The sequence below is a fragment of the Diachasma alloeum genome, unplaced genomic scaffold (assembly GCF_001412515.2).
Source record: "Diachasma alloeum isolate Michigan unplaced genomic scaffold, Dall2.0 Dall_scaffold_00322, whole genome shotgun sequence".
Lineage (NCBI taxonomy): Eukaryota > Metazoa > Arthropoda > Insecta > Hymenoptera > Braconidae > Diachasma > Diachasma alloeum.
In genome coordinates, this window is record NW_021680461.1 from 529,645 (window position 1) to 543,830 (window position 14,186).

General features: G+C 35.1%; 1 protein-coding gene and 1 non-coding gene across 2 annotated transcripts in view; one reads left to right on the top strand and one right to left on the bottom strand.

Moving 5' to 3' along the window:
* LOC107040140 (leukocyte tyrosine kinase receptor) overlaps positions 1 to 14,186 on the top strand; it is a 591,240-nt gene that overhangs the window by 516,223 nt on the left and 60,831 nt on the right. The window lies entirely within an intron of this gene.
* Trnam-cau lies at positions 9,214 to 9,286 on the bottom strand. The gene has a single exon. It is a non-coding gene; the product is annotated as a tRNA-Met (tRNA).

Consider the following 14,186-nt stretch of genomic DNA (forward strand, 5'->3'; position numbering starts at 1 on the left):
ATTGATATTNTCTACCAATTTATAATCTGAAAATGACAATTACGAAATTCCTTCTTTAGTTAGGAATTGGAAATTCCTAATCTCAGCTGGAATATGTAATTTACTGAGGCAATTTTTTTTTCCTTCACAATGAGTATTTTTTGCCAAAAGACTTTTTAGTTACTGGCGGAATTCCGAATAGGCATTGTAAATTATATATATGAATTCGATTTCATTCTTAATCACAATAAAATTTTGATGTAATTCTAGTTGTAATTACTATTCATTACTATAATTTATCGGAACTGATAATCAAAAATCACAAATTAAAAATATGCAGTGTAATTAAATCTCTCCCAAAGAAATTTTATACATCACATAGAGTTAGTAATTTTCAAGTAATTAGATTACAAATGTAATCCGAGGTTCCCATCAAATTCACAGTGAGTTTATTTGCATTTTCCATTTTATTGAACAATTCTATGATATGAGATTGATATTTCAATTCAAATGAGACTGCGCTACGCAGTGTTAATTCAAATAGTCTACTTGTGATACATATGCGTATAATTAATAGTGGACACCCGGTAGAATCGCGGACGATCATTTCTGCTATAGTGGGACACACGGCGCCATCCGTAATTAATATCGACTGCAAATAAAACGAATGCAATTTCTACTCTACCGACACTGTTTGACCGACTGCAAGGACGATGTACAGATGTCGTTGTGTACAGTTGTTCCCTCACATTTTTCACAAGTTTGTGGATAGTCGGAGAGGTGTACAATTTTATGGTTTATTGCCTCTTTCACGGTATATATCATCGTAAGAAATTTTGAAAATCTGTGCTGCCTTGAAAAATATTTAAAAAAATCTGAAAAAATTCACAGAGTCGTTTTATTTGATTAACTATCGGATTCATTGGAGGGAAAATTGAAATTTTATGTCCCTCATGGTATGAGGCAGGCTAATCTATAACTATTGATTCCAGTGAGGAGTGGACCTCATCAACAAATTCGAGTAGATGATGGATTTTATAAATTCGCCACAAGTGAGTTATCATGGTCTCACTTACAGAAAACCAAAAATGAAAATTTTTGTGAGAGACAAATCTCACATAACCACATCCACGTGAAGCCACTATCGTGGAGTGGTGCATTTACACTTGCTATTATTCCAAATCAAATTGGACTTGAAAAAAAATTAATTACCAATGCTCAAAATATTAACAAAGTGGACCACATCGAGGACATGGATATGCAACCGCATATTTTCCAATGAGGGAGAAGCTGCTACTCTTCTATTCATGATTAAGGGTCCAGGAGTATCAACTTCGAGGACATCATTAGAAACATACTTTATATACTTTAAATTGATATTTCAATTTTTTTTATGAACACAAACTTCAAGAAACGTAAAAATATTCTCATGAAGAATTTTAAAAAAAATTTGCGAAAAATTGAATCGAATATTGCGAAGAAAGTTCTAATCTAAGTGATTTATAGGAAGTTATTAATATTCCATTTTGCGTCGTTCTTGTTTTCTAACGTCACTCGTACTTCCGTCTAACGGTGGGGGTGTGACGTCCGTCGAAAAATGTAGTAATTCATTTTCTTTTCATTTTCGACGTCCGTCGAAAAATTCAATTCATTCTTTTTTCTTTTTGTTGGAATGAAATATTTTGAATTACCCAAATAAGATAAAACATTATGTTCGTTCCCAAGGAACAAATTTCTGTTGACTTAGGCCCAAGAGCCAGCTGCAAATAATAAATAAACGACAAACATTTCCAAAACCGAATTTTCCTGGAAAATAAGGTCGTAAAATAAATAGACATGAGTCAGGCCTTGCTGTGCCGAATGCCCTTCAAGTACCCGCCTCAGTCTATCACTCTCACTCAAGGGTTGCAGGCGTCTACGTGACGATCCTGTCGGGACCTATTCTATATAAAAAAAAAAATGACTTTCCTTTTTTTTTAATCTTTGCGTTGGGCCTGTTTCCTCCCCCGGGGTCGGATAATAGCAGTAAAACCCAAAAATGCTTCAAAATGCAACAGAGTACATTTTCATTTTCACTTTTACGAGGAAGTAATAAATCACTCGTTTATTTTCAAAAGTATTAAAAGTATTTCTAAATAATTTAATTATTTTTCTTTGATTGAAATCAGGAAATTAAAACAATCTCAGTGATATAAAAATCACTTCGATAAAGTTATCTAAACGTCTCTCGTTATCAAATCAATTTCAGTAAATATTATTCAATTGAACTATTCATTTCAGTCAATCTAAATATTTCGGATTGCATTAATTCAACTCCTTGAATTTATTGTGTTCACATTTTGAAAACTTTAAAACAAATAACTCGATCGATTTATTAACTATCTATTGAATTATGAATATTTGAATTAATTGAATTCTGATAGGAATTTTGAATTATTTAAAAAAATCTTTTATTTCGAAATATTTTGTAATTGTGAGGCGATGCTCACAATTGAATCTTCAAGAAATTATTTACATTAATATCTAAATCCATTGTTCAATTAATTGATTGGAGATAATCTCCAATATTATTTCTTGAATATTTTTCAACTCATTATCCAAATGAACAATCAATTATTTTATCAAAATTATAATAAACAAGAATGTGGAAGGAAAAATAGTATTTCCTGAAATAATCTTATTGGTCGTTGGGGATAGAAAAGTCCGCCTACACCCCAATATCTTCATGGGGAAGGGATGGAGTTAATCCCTGAAACATTGGGACCAGAGTCCTCGGAGTGGGAAATTCTCGGCCCAGGTCAGATACCATTGGTCCCCGAATTTTCCCTCCTTGTATCTTGAGGGCACACTCTCAAGACAGGAAACAAAACCACTCGTATCGTAGTTTCCAGTGGAGTATTCAGTTTACAGTTGTCTAGTAACAAGAAGTCTTGTCAATTGACAATTTTAGGTTTCTTTTGCAATGAAACCAAGGCTGAAGTTACAACCCTTTTAAATTTATTTTTATTGAAGTGTTAAATTCATTTTTTTAATTGAGTCTTTCGTGTCTCAATTTCATTTTACGGAAATATTTTCAACTTCAATATTTTAAAATCCATTCAGTGCAGCACTAGTGTAGTGAATATCAGTCGGATTATTTGTCACACAAATTGTAAATTTTGGAATCATTTCCTTGTTTATCCCAAATCTTTCCTTGAATTGTTTTAAATATAGACTTGCAAAAGTCATTTTTATTAAATTTGAGTTCACTCATTTTATTTAAATAACCTAGTCATTCTCCAATTCAATTCTGTTGAGCCATTAAAAGTTATAAATTAAATTCATTTTAAATTCACTCCCTTAGAGTCAGTTTATGTCGGTGACCATTTTTATTTTCATTCCTAAATTCCCTTGGAATTTGCTCACCCTTAACATAACAACGAAAAAGATTGGCACATCACTGAATGTCCACATGCTTGATTGCCACATCCTTTAAATACATTTAAAAAATTATACAATTGAATCGCGTATTTGGATTAAGTCCGCACAAAAGTTTTGCACATGATTTCCATGTGTTGAAAGACTCTGTGAATTCGATGCATGTACAATTTTAAAAGATGAACAATAGTATGTAAGCAAAACGATTGTGCGGACTTAATACAAATACACAATTCGATTGTGTAAATTTTTTTGTGTATTTAAAGGGTGTGGTAATAAAGCATGTGTACGTTCAGTGATGTGCCAATCTTTTTCGTTGTTATGTTAAGGGTGAGCAAATTCCAAGGGAATTTAGGAATGAAAATAAAAATGGTCACCGACATAAACTGACTCTAAGGGAGTGAATTTAAAATGAATTTAATTTATAACTTTTAATGGCTCAACAGAATTGAATTGGAGAATGACTAGGTTATTTAAATAAAATGAGTGAACTCAAATTTAATAAAAATGACTTTTGCAAGTCTATATTTAAAACAATTCAAGGAAAGATTTGGGATACACAAGAAAATGATTCCAAAATTTACAATTTGTGTGACAAGTAATCCGACTAATATTCACTACACTAGTGCCGCACTGAATGGATTTTAAAATATTGAAGTTGAAAATATTTCTGTAAAATGAAATTGAGACACGAAAGACTCAATTTAAAAAATTAATTTAACACTTGAATAAAAATGAATTTAAAAGGGTTGTAACTTCACCCTTGGTTTCATTGCAAAGAAACCTAAAATTGTCAATTAACACGACTTCTTGTTACTGGACAACTGTAAACTAAATACTCCACTGGGAACTACGATACGAGTGGTTTTGTTTCCTGTCTTGAGGGTGTGCCCTCAAGATGCGAGGGAAAATTCGGGGACCAATGGTATCTGACCTTGGCCGAGAATTTCCCACTCCGAGGACTCTGGTCCCAATGTTTCAGAGATTAACTCCATCCCTTCCACATGAGGATGTTGGGGTATAGGCGGACTTTTCTATCCCCAACGACCAATAAGATTATTTCAGGAAATACTATTTTTCCTTCCACATTCTTGTTTATTTAAAAAAAAAAATTATTTTTATAAATTTCTCACATGAAAATATGTCGCAATGGAAAATTATAATTTTGATAAAATAATTGATTGTTCATTTGGATAATGAGTTGAAAAATATTCAAGAAATAATATTGGAGTTTATCTTCAATCAATTGATTAAACAATGGTTTTAGATATTAATGTAAATAATTTCTTGAAGATTCAATTGTGAGTATCGCCTCACAATTACAAAATATTTCGAAGTAAAAGATTTTTTTACATAATTCAAAATTCCTATCAGAATTCAATTAATTCAAATATTCATAATTGAATAGATATTTAATGAATCGATCGAGTTATTTGTTGTAATGCTTTCAAAATGTGAACACAATAAATTCAAGGAGTTGAATTAATGCAATCCGAAATATTTAGATTGACTGAAATGAATAGTTCAATTGAATAATATTTACTGAAATTGATTTGATAACGAGAGACGTTTAGATAACTTTATCGAAGTGATTTTTATATCACTGAGATTGTTTTAATTTCCTGATTTCAATCAAGGAAACATAATTAAATTATTTAGAAATACTTTTAATACTTTTGAAAATAAACGAGTGAATTATTACTTCCTCGTAAAAGTGAAAATGAAAATGTACTCTGTTGCATTTCGAAGCATTTTTGGGTTTTACTGCTGTTATCCGACCCCGGGGGAGGAAACAGGCCCAACGCAAAGATAAAAAAAAGGAAAGTCTCATTTTTTTTTTTATATAGAATAGGTCCCGACAGGATCGTCACGTAGACGCCTGCGACCCTTGAGTGAGAGTGATAGACTGAGGCGGGTACTTGAAGGGCATTCGGCACAGCAAGGCCTGACTCATGTCTATTTATTTTACGACCTTATTTTCCAGGAAAATTCGGTTTTGGAAATGTTTGTCGTTTATTTATTATTTGCAGCTGGCTCTTGGGCCTAAGTCAACAGAAATTTGTTCCTTGGGAACGAAAATAATGTTTTATCTTATTTGGGTAATTCAAAATATTTCATTCCAACAAAAAGAAAAAAGAATGAATTGAATTTTTCGACGGACGTCGAAAATGAAAAGAAAATGAATTACTACATTTTTCGACGGACGTCACACCCCCACCGTTAGACGGAAGTACGAGTGACGTTAGAAAACGAGACCGACGCAAAATGGAATATTAATAACGTCCTATAAATCACTTAGATTAGAACTTTCTTCGCAATATTCGATTCAATTTTTCTCAAATTTTTTTTAAAATTCTTCATGGCAATATTTTTACTTTTCTTGAAGTTTGTGTTCATAAAAAAAAATTGAAATATCAATTTAAAATATATAAAGTATGTTTCTAATGATGTCCTCGAAGTTGATGCTTCTGGACCCTTGATGATGAATAGAAGAGTAGCAGCTTCTGCCTCATTGGAAAATATGCGGTTGCATATCCATGTCCTCGATGTGGTCCACTTTGTTAATATTTTCAGCATTGGTAATTAATTTTTTTTCAAGTCCAATTTGATTTGGAATAAGAGCAACTGTAAATGCACCACTCCACGATAGTGGCTTCACGTGGATGTGGTTATGTGAGATTTGTCTCCCAGAAAAGTTTTCATTTTTGGTTTTCTGTAAGTGAGACCATGATAACTCACTTGTGGCGAATTTATAAAATCCATCATCTACTCGAATTTGTTGATGAGGTCCACTCCTCACTGGAATCAATAGTTATAGATTAGCCTGCCTCATACCATGAGGGACATAAAATTTCAATTTTCCCTCCAATGAATCCGATAGTTAATCAAATAAAACGACTCTGTGAATTTTTTCAGATTTTTTGAAATATTTTTCAAGGCAGCACAGATTTTCAAAATTTCTTACGATGATATACACCGTGAAAGAGGCAATAAAGCATAAAATTATTATTATATTCGGCAACTATCCATATACTTATTAATATTTATCGGGAAATTCTTCTCCGAGTGCAGAAGAATATAAATAATATTCTTCCGAATTTTTAAAACCATTTGTTATTCAATTAAAAATTATGATTTTCGCTAGAAATGAGGATTTTTGAAGACGTTTTTAGGTCGTTCCGGAATGGCTGTTTTCTTTGAGATTTCTATGTACAATTATTCAACTATTCTACTATATTCTCGAAAATAAAGGCAGTATTTCTGTTAATGGGAAAGCTATGAAAAACGCAAAAGACAATTTTCAAATTTCTCAGCATTGTCAGGTGTTCGGATTATCCGGTGTTTTTATGGTAGTCATTTACTGAAATGGAGAGGGTTGACCAAGTGGCCAGACCTTTCCTCGGACGGAGTTACGTCTTTTATTACACCCAATAAATGACGACCTACCTTTTTGTTTTTCATAGAGAATTCTTTCTATTTTTCAAGATTTTAATCCAAATTTGACTATTTTGGATTCTTGATGACATAAGGATTCCAACAAAATTCGATTGATCGTCATATCTCTATTTATAAGTTATTTTATTGGGATTTTCAAAGAAAAAGTATTGAAAATTAAAAATCAAATTTTACACCGCGTATGTGAATTTAATAGTTTTCAGAAAAGATAAAAATTGTTCAACTGAAAATAACATTTATAGATGAATCACGGACATTGCATAGTGATAAATGTGAGTGCTGAGTGTAAAAGGAACATGTGTCAGGCGATCAAATCGCGTGCTCCTCTCGATGATGGTAGGCAATTAATGCTCATTAATGTGAAACAAATGGAAAAAAATTGAAGGGAAAAATTTCCAAGTGGCAATTAATTTAGTGAGTTCAGACAAGAATTAGAACTAAGTATGACATTTGATATTTAGTTGAAAAGTTCGATTACACTTTCGAGAGATTATTTATGCATGATGGTACACTGACAATAATACTTTAATGTATACTAATTGAAGATTCGGTTGGCATGTTACTCAAGTAACTTTCTAATGAAAATTTTAGACTATCTTTTGTACAATCGGGCGATACTTCGCGCAATTTTTTAACAATTGACATTACTTGCAATTTGCTGCTCTCATCTATTGTAAGTCATTATACTCGCTGATAAGAGCCACACTCCTTTCAGCAACGTCGTTCGTCACATGCAAATTTCTTACACGTTCCAAGGCGATGGTGAAATCTCCTCTCGTGTCCCAAGTCGTCGGATCAGTATCCAAAAAACTATGATCAATTTTTAGAATCTTGAAAAATTTCATTGTATTTGTAGTAACAAACGAGTCCAAACTCAACTCATGAATTAATTTCCGATCTTTGATTCCTATTTTTCTCTTTTTTCTACCATCAATGCGATTTGATCGCCTGGCACATGTTCCTTTTATACTCAGCACTCACGTTTGGATCAAAAAAAGCTAAAGCAATCAGTTTTTCTGATAAATACCATAGGTGGTTCACTAACTTCTCAGATACCGCTTTACAAACTTTCGCGGAAATACAATTAGCACTACCAGAATTTGTCAATAAGTCTTTCACCAGAGCCCAATCATTATTGGGAGCGGTTACTGCACTTGAAGCCGTGAATAAAGCTCTCTGATATAGGCGAACAATAAAAATGCAAACATCTCTTAAACCTGAACTTTCTTAGAATGTCAGACGAAATTCGAAAACAAGAATATTTCTCGAAACAAAAATATTTTCGGTGAATAAATCGCTTTAGACATCCACCTCGCATGATGAATCGGCCCAAGCGCTCGGAAACGATTTCCTTTCATCAAATTTCCACCCAGAAAAATTATGATCAGTTCCAAGAACTCCCTATAGTCGCTGCGGATATTCTTTTTCTGTGGATGAAAAAAATTAAAACCTTTAATCTTGATGTTTTTAAATCTCAATATAATAAAGATATCAATTATGAGTCAGTGACTTTCATGGGACTAATTTGCTGTAACTTACCTCCAATTGTTCTTCAGCAAATGCGAGGTCATCTGCCATATTATCATGCAGTGCTTCTTTTACTGCAATGTCGTTCACTCCGGGCGAAAATTCTCCTTTTCTAATCTTGCCCCAGTACGCTTGAAATCGTTTGAAAATCAAAACGTCTGGCCCAGACGTACCTCCCATTGATGACTCGAATGCTGTTTTCAAGACGAGTTCATAAACATGATGACGACATGTACACAAGATCCCTCCCAAGTAATTCCTCAAGCAGGATACAGGTACCATTTACGCTGCCTGTATTACTGGCAGTGCTATCAAATACCATACCGCATACGTCATCAATGACGTCCCATTCCTTCAGGCAATGGTGAACGGCTTTTGCTTGCAACTTCCCAGTTCCTCTTTCGAGTCTGGGAACACCAAGCAATTGATTCCATCCATAGCCCAACACAAAGACTGGGAGGCGATCAACTTTTTCAAATTTGTTTTCAGGCGCCGATAGTTGTTTGCCATCCCAGTGCACTGTTAGGATATGAAATGGTCTTTTTTTAAAATTATTCTTGATTTTGTGATCCAGCACCTTGCGTTGTTTCCGTCGATTCCGACGAAGAGTTTCGGAGCTTAAATGGACCTCTTCCAGAGTTATGCCCACTGTCATTAAGGTTGCTGCTAATACTCGTGCGGCCATGCGATTACTAAGTTTGGCCCTATCCAACACGGCAGTGATATCTGGATTCACGATCTTCAGTTTTTTAGGTCTCGTGGGCATTGAAGTTTAAAAAAAAAAAAAAAAAAAATTCTAAGAGAATTAGAATTTAGAGAGAAAAAATTTCCGCTTCACCCAGCCGGGAATCGAACCCGGGTCTCCCAGATATGCGCCGGGCACTCTTACCGACTAAGCTACCGGGAACCACAGAAATTGATGTCACTTCATAATCACTGTCTATTTTTTCATCGTCTTCAAATTGGTTCACTACTTCATGAAGATCTTCGTAGTCATCGAAAACATAATTGCTATAATTTGCAGCAATGTCAGATAATTCAACTGAAATGTCAAATCAAAAAGTATAAATGAGTTAGAGATTGGCGAAAACAATGGCAGAATTTAAGAATTGAAATTGTTTTGCGATCGAAATAGCACTGAGTTTCTATGCAATACCCTTTTCCGCAGTGACTAAGAGCTCGAGAGGACTTTACGATTAGATTTTTTATTTCTATGGTCGAGTTATCCTAAATTGACGATGATTTTTCCGTATCGTGGCGTAATAATTGGTTATAGGCGAATTTTGGCCTTTTTTAGTTTAAACTTTCTTTTAGACAGGAGCCGCAAAACAATTGAACAATTATTCAAATGAAACTTCTTGCTCTTGTTATGCCTGATAAATACGATTTTGATTTTTCATGTTCGTTTGGTTAGATACCGAGATATTTATAAATTAGTGACCGCCTATACAGAAATTCTCCCGCCACTATAGTTCCCACACAACTAGAGCTGTAAAGCGCTAATGCGCATCAATATTCCGCAGGATCTTTCCGCTCTTATGCTGATAAAATCATCACAGATACGGTAAAATTGTATAAAGTCAAATTGTATAAAGAATTTGTAGAGGGTCAAATTCTTTACAAAATACTTGGTGAGGAGATTTGTTCTATTATTAATAGTGTAGGCGTACGGGAAACGTTTGAAATAAAACGAGAAGTCGATTCAGGAAGTTTGTGAACCCGCTGATGTTCACGTCCTACTTCATTCGATGGAGTGGGGATTGCCGATCCTTACGGAGAGCGCGTAGAGTAGTGGAAACATCCCAAACCGTAAGAGGGTTGATGGTGAGGGTATGAGAAACCTACGTTAACGCGCGAGCGTGAGAAAAGTCTTAGACAACTTAGAGGGTAAATGAAAAAAGCCGCAGAAAATTTCCGTAGAAAATTTTCTCGATGGCAAAAAAAAGGTCCCATGATGATTTTTTTCAATATTCCTCATTATCGAGATAATTCAATAAATACTAACAATAATATTTAATATATATATATGATTGTTGGCTAATTAGGTGATAATCTGAATATTATGATGCTGAAAAAAATTATCATGAGATCTTTTTTGTAAGCCAGAAAATTTCTTGCCGAAAAAAACCTTTCGTTACTAAGATAATCCAACTATCGGCCAAAAAATCAGGACCAATTGCTGGATTACCTCAGTTATGAGTGATTTTGAAAGAAATAATTGAGACATCTTCTCTATAGAAAATTACCTACAAAAAGGCTTTTTACACTTTCCTTCCAAACCACCGGATAAAAATCCTTAATAATCGCGTGGTAGTAGAGCGAGAAAACCGATAGTTTCGGATATTCTTCATCCCAAAAGAAAAGGAATTCAGTTGTCAAATTCCCTCCACCTCTTAGTGAGCACATCAAGGGACATAGCATATAGACTAATGAAAATGCACCGTAATTCTTAAAAAAAAACGGAAAAACAATTCATTGGTTCAATTATCATACCTTGTTTTATTTCTTCGGTTCGTTCTTCTTCTTCATGTTGTGTATCCTGGAAGAGCCATCTTCCCGTGTCAATGATTCTATCCAAGCAACCATTTCTTCCCCTCTCTCGATGCAGACTCAATAAAGTCCTGGCTGCTTCGTCTTTCATCGCCTCCACTTGCTTTTGATGAGCGATATCGAATAAGTCTCCAAGCATACATATGAAGTCAATTTCCTTAACTTTAACTATGACAGATGTTTCCTTCCGAGAGCCGTACTTGAACATAGTCTTGTACTGTTGCACTAATTTCTCCATTCTCTCGATCGCATGGCACCCTTTCACGATTGGGATTCCTGCATATTCCCAGAACGTAACACACTTTCGTACAACACATGTTGCAGCTCCGCGAGCCGTCAATTTCGGCGAGGCATGCCTCGTGTAGTAAAAGTAGCATTGTAATACCTGTTTGTTTGACGGCAATTGATTCCCACAAATTTCCGGGGTCGCATTACCCTCTAATACAATTTCGGTGATCTGTCGCGTTTCCGACATAGTCATGTGTATTTTTTCGATATCGGCTTACTGGAGAGAAAATGTTGAGGTAGCAATTACTCCGATGCGGACGGTTTGGAAGTCTTCCTTCAACTGACCTTTGGTGTGTAGACGGGAAAATTGTCAAAACATATTTTATTACCTTCAAGGCAAAGTACGGAGAAGCCCCACCCCCCAAAAAAGATACGAAACGACCTAGAAATTTGGCTTTTCGTATCATAAGTTGCTTCTAAATTGGTCAGTAAGGTTTCTCAGGTAATATTCGTACATGCAGCGGTCATCTATGACACAAAGTCATCAATGTACCATTCCGAGAACAATTTTCTGAGACTTTAAATGCAAGGCGTTATAAAATCATTTCAAGTATATTTTATAAAAAATTTCTCCAATACTATTTTGGTTTATTTGCTTTCTGAAAAATTAGATCATCTGATTTTTCTCAGATGAAATTTTATCATTCGCTAGACATTCCATTATTTTTACTTTCCATTCAATCATGTGGAATGTACAATTTGTCTTCTGCTTCCATCAAAAAATTCAATATTCCATATGTGAAGAATTTGTGGATTAAAGAGAAAAAAAAATATTGATAACGATATCAATTTCAAGTGACGAATTACGAAGCTAAAAGAGAATTTCTATCGTGTAAACGGGAAAAGAAACTTCAGTTCAATGAATGGGCAAAGGCAGACCTGCACTGTATTACCTGGAAAATTCCCATTGCACTGGCCCGACCTTTGACTACCTGGCGAAGGATCATCATAAGACCATCTGACTTTTCACCAAACATTAGAGCTGCAAACTGCCAGTAGGTCAGATAATTTGTGAAACTTTGAATAGCTTGCGCTGCCTTAAAAATATTTACAAAAGTCTGAAAAAATTCACATAGTCGTTTTACTTGATGAACTATCTGATTCATTCGAGGGAAAAGCAAAATTTTATGTTCGTCATAGGATGTGGCAGACTATTGTATATGCAGCTTCGGTTCACCCCTCACTAGAGATGACTTTGTAGAAGAGGTCTATCCCTCGTTACTCTTGACAATTTAAGAAATTCATATTTCACTTCATATCAACTTGCGAATCATGAAATTATCTTGGGATTGGTTATTAAAAATTCTGAAGCGTGATAAATCTTTTCTACCAAAAATCTGCATGATGGGACTTCATCAGCTATGTCTTAACCCCCACTGTGATGATGACCTCAACTGGCTCGCCCGCATTGAAGCTCTTCTTGAATTAACTAACTTTCCTGATCTATTTTATGACCTTAAATACTCAACTCTAGCTGATAAAACAGTGGAAATTTTCAGTAGATATGACCAACTTCTTAGAGATGCTGATTTCAACAGATGGAAGGAATCGAACTCATGTCAACTCACTCCCCCTTTCTCTTTTTCAAACCCAGCATGGAAGGCTAATTACCTACTCGAGAACCATGACCTTCATGTCAAACAACTGTTAGCACAAGTAAGACTTGCGAATAAGTTTGTATGCTATTTTTATGTAGATAAAGTAAAAGTAATCTTTAAACCCACGCAAATCTGCACCTTTTCTAATCGGAATGAACCTGATTCGATATAACACTTTTGTTTAATCTGCCCTGCTACGGCCAGCCTTCGCTCTGACTTCTTTATAAAGTTACCGCACTTAGTAAATAAATCTTTAAGCGAAATTGTATACAATGCAACTTTTACTGCCAACAAATGTTTGCATAACTTTATATTGAATTGTCTCGCCGCGAGAAGGCGTCTTGATGTTTTGAATGCATCTCTGCGTTCCTTGCAAAAATCTATTAGTTTGTGTGCCTAAATTACCTTACGCTCACTGCATCTTGTAATTTACTGCTTCACTCTCTTTCGGCATATTTTGAAGTATATCTCGCTTTCGGCTAGCTTAAGCTACTTTTGTATACACAAACACACTCTTATACACCTTTGTTTATACCTATGTTTTTCCAACCCCCATGCGATGGGGCAATGTATCCCAAAAGCATTAATAAAATAATAATAATAAAAAAAATATTTCACTAGAAGTAGTGTAATAATGCGGGTTCTGGCACAACGTTTTTGGCGTCGACCTGGTCGTTGGGGCCCAGTAGGGGGGTCAGATGAAAGTGGGTGGGTAGGTGGTTGATTAATTCACGGGGTCGCGGTTTAATTCACGGTTTAATTCGCGGTTTGATTAAATAATTCGCAATTTGCTCCCTCGAAGTGATGAAAGGGTTAATTAATTCGCGGGCTCGCGGTTTAATTCGCGGTTTGATTCGCGGGTTGATTAATTAATTCACGATATTCCCCCTCGAAGTGATGAAGGGGTTAATTAATTCGCAGGGTGGCGGTTTAATTCCCGGTTTGTTTCGCGTGATTGCAGTTTAATTCGCGGTTTGATTACTTAATTCGCGATTTTTTCTCTCGACGTGATGAAAGGGTTAATTAATTCACTGTTTAATTCGCGGGTTGTTTCGCGGGGTCGCGGTTTAATTCGCGGTTTGATTAATTAATTCGCCTTTTTTCCCTCGAAGTGATGAAAGGGGTAATTAATTCGCGGGGTCGCGGTTTGATTAATTAATTCGCGGTTTTTTCCCTCGAAGTGATGAAAGGGGTATTTAATTCGCTGGTTAATCAATTTAATTCACGGTTTTGCGTTACAAAGGACCTTCTCGGTGACCTAGTCAATCCACCCCGCGAGGGGGTGAGTGAAGGGGTTAATTAATCCGCGGTTTGATTCGCAGATTAATTCCGCAGATTACGGCTAAATTCGAGGATCGATCGATTAATTAA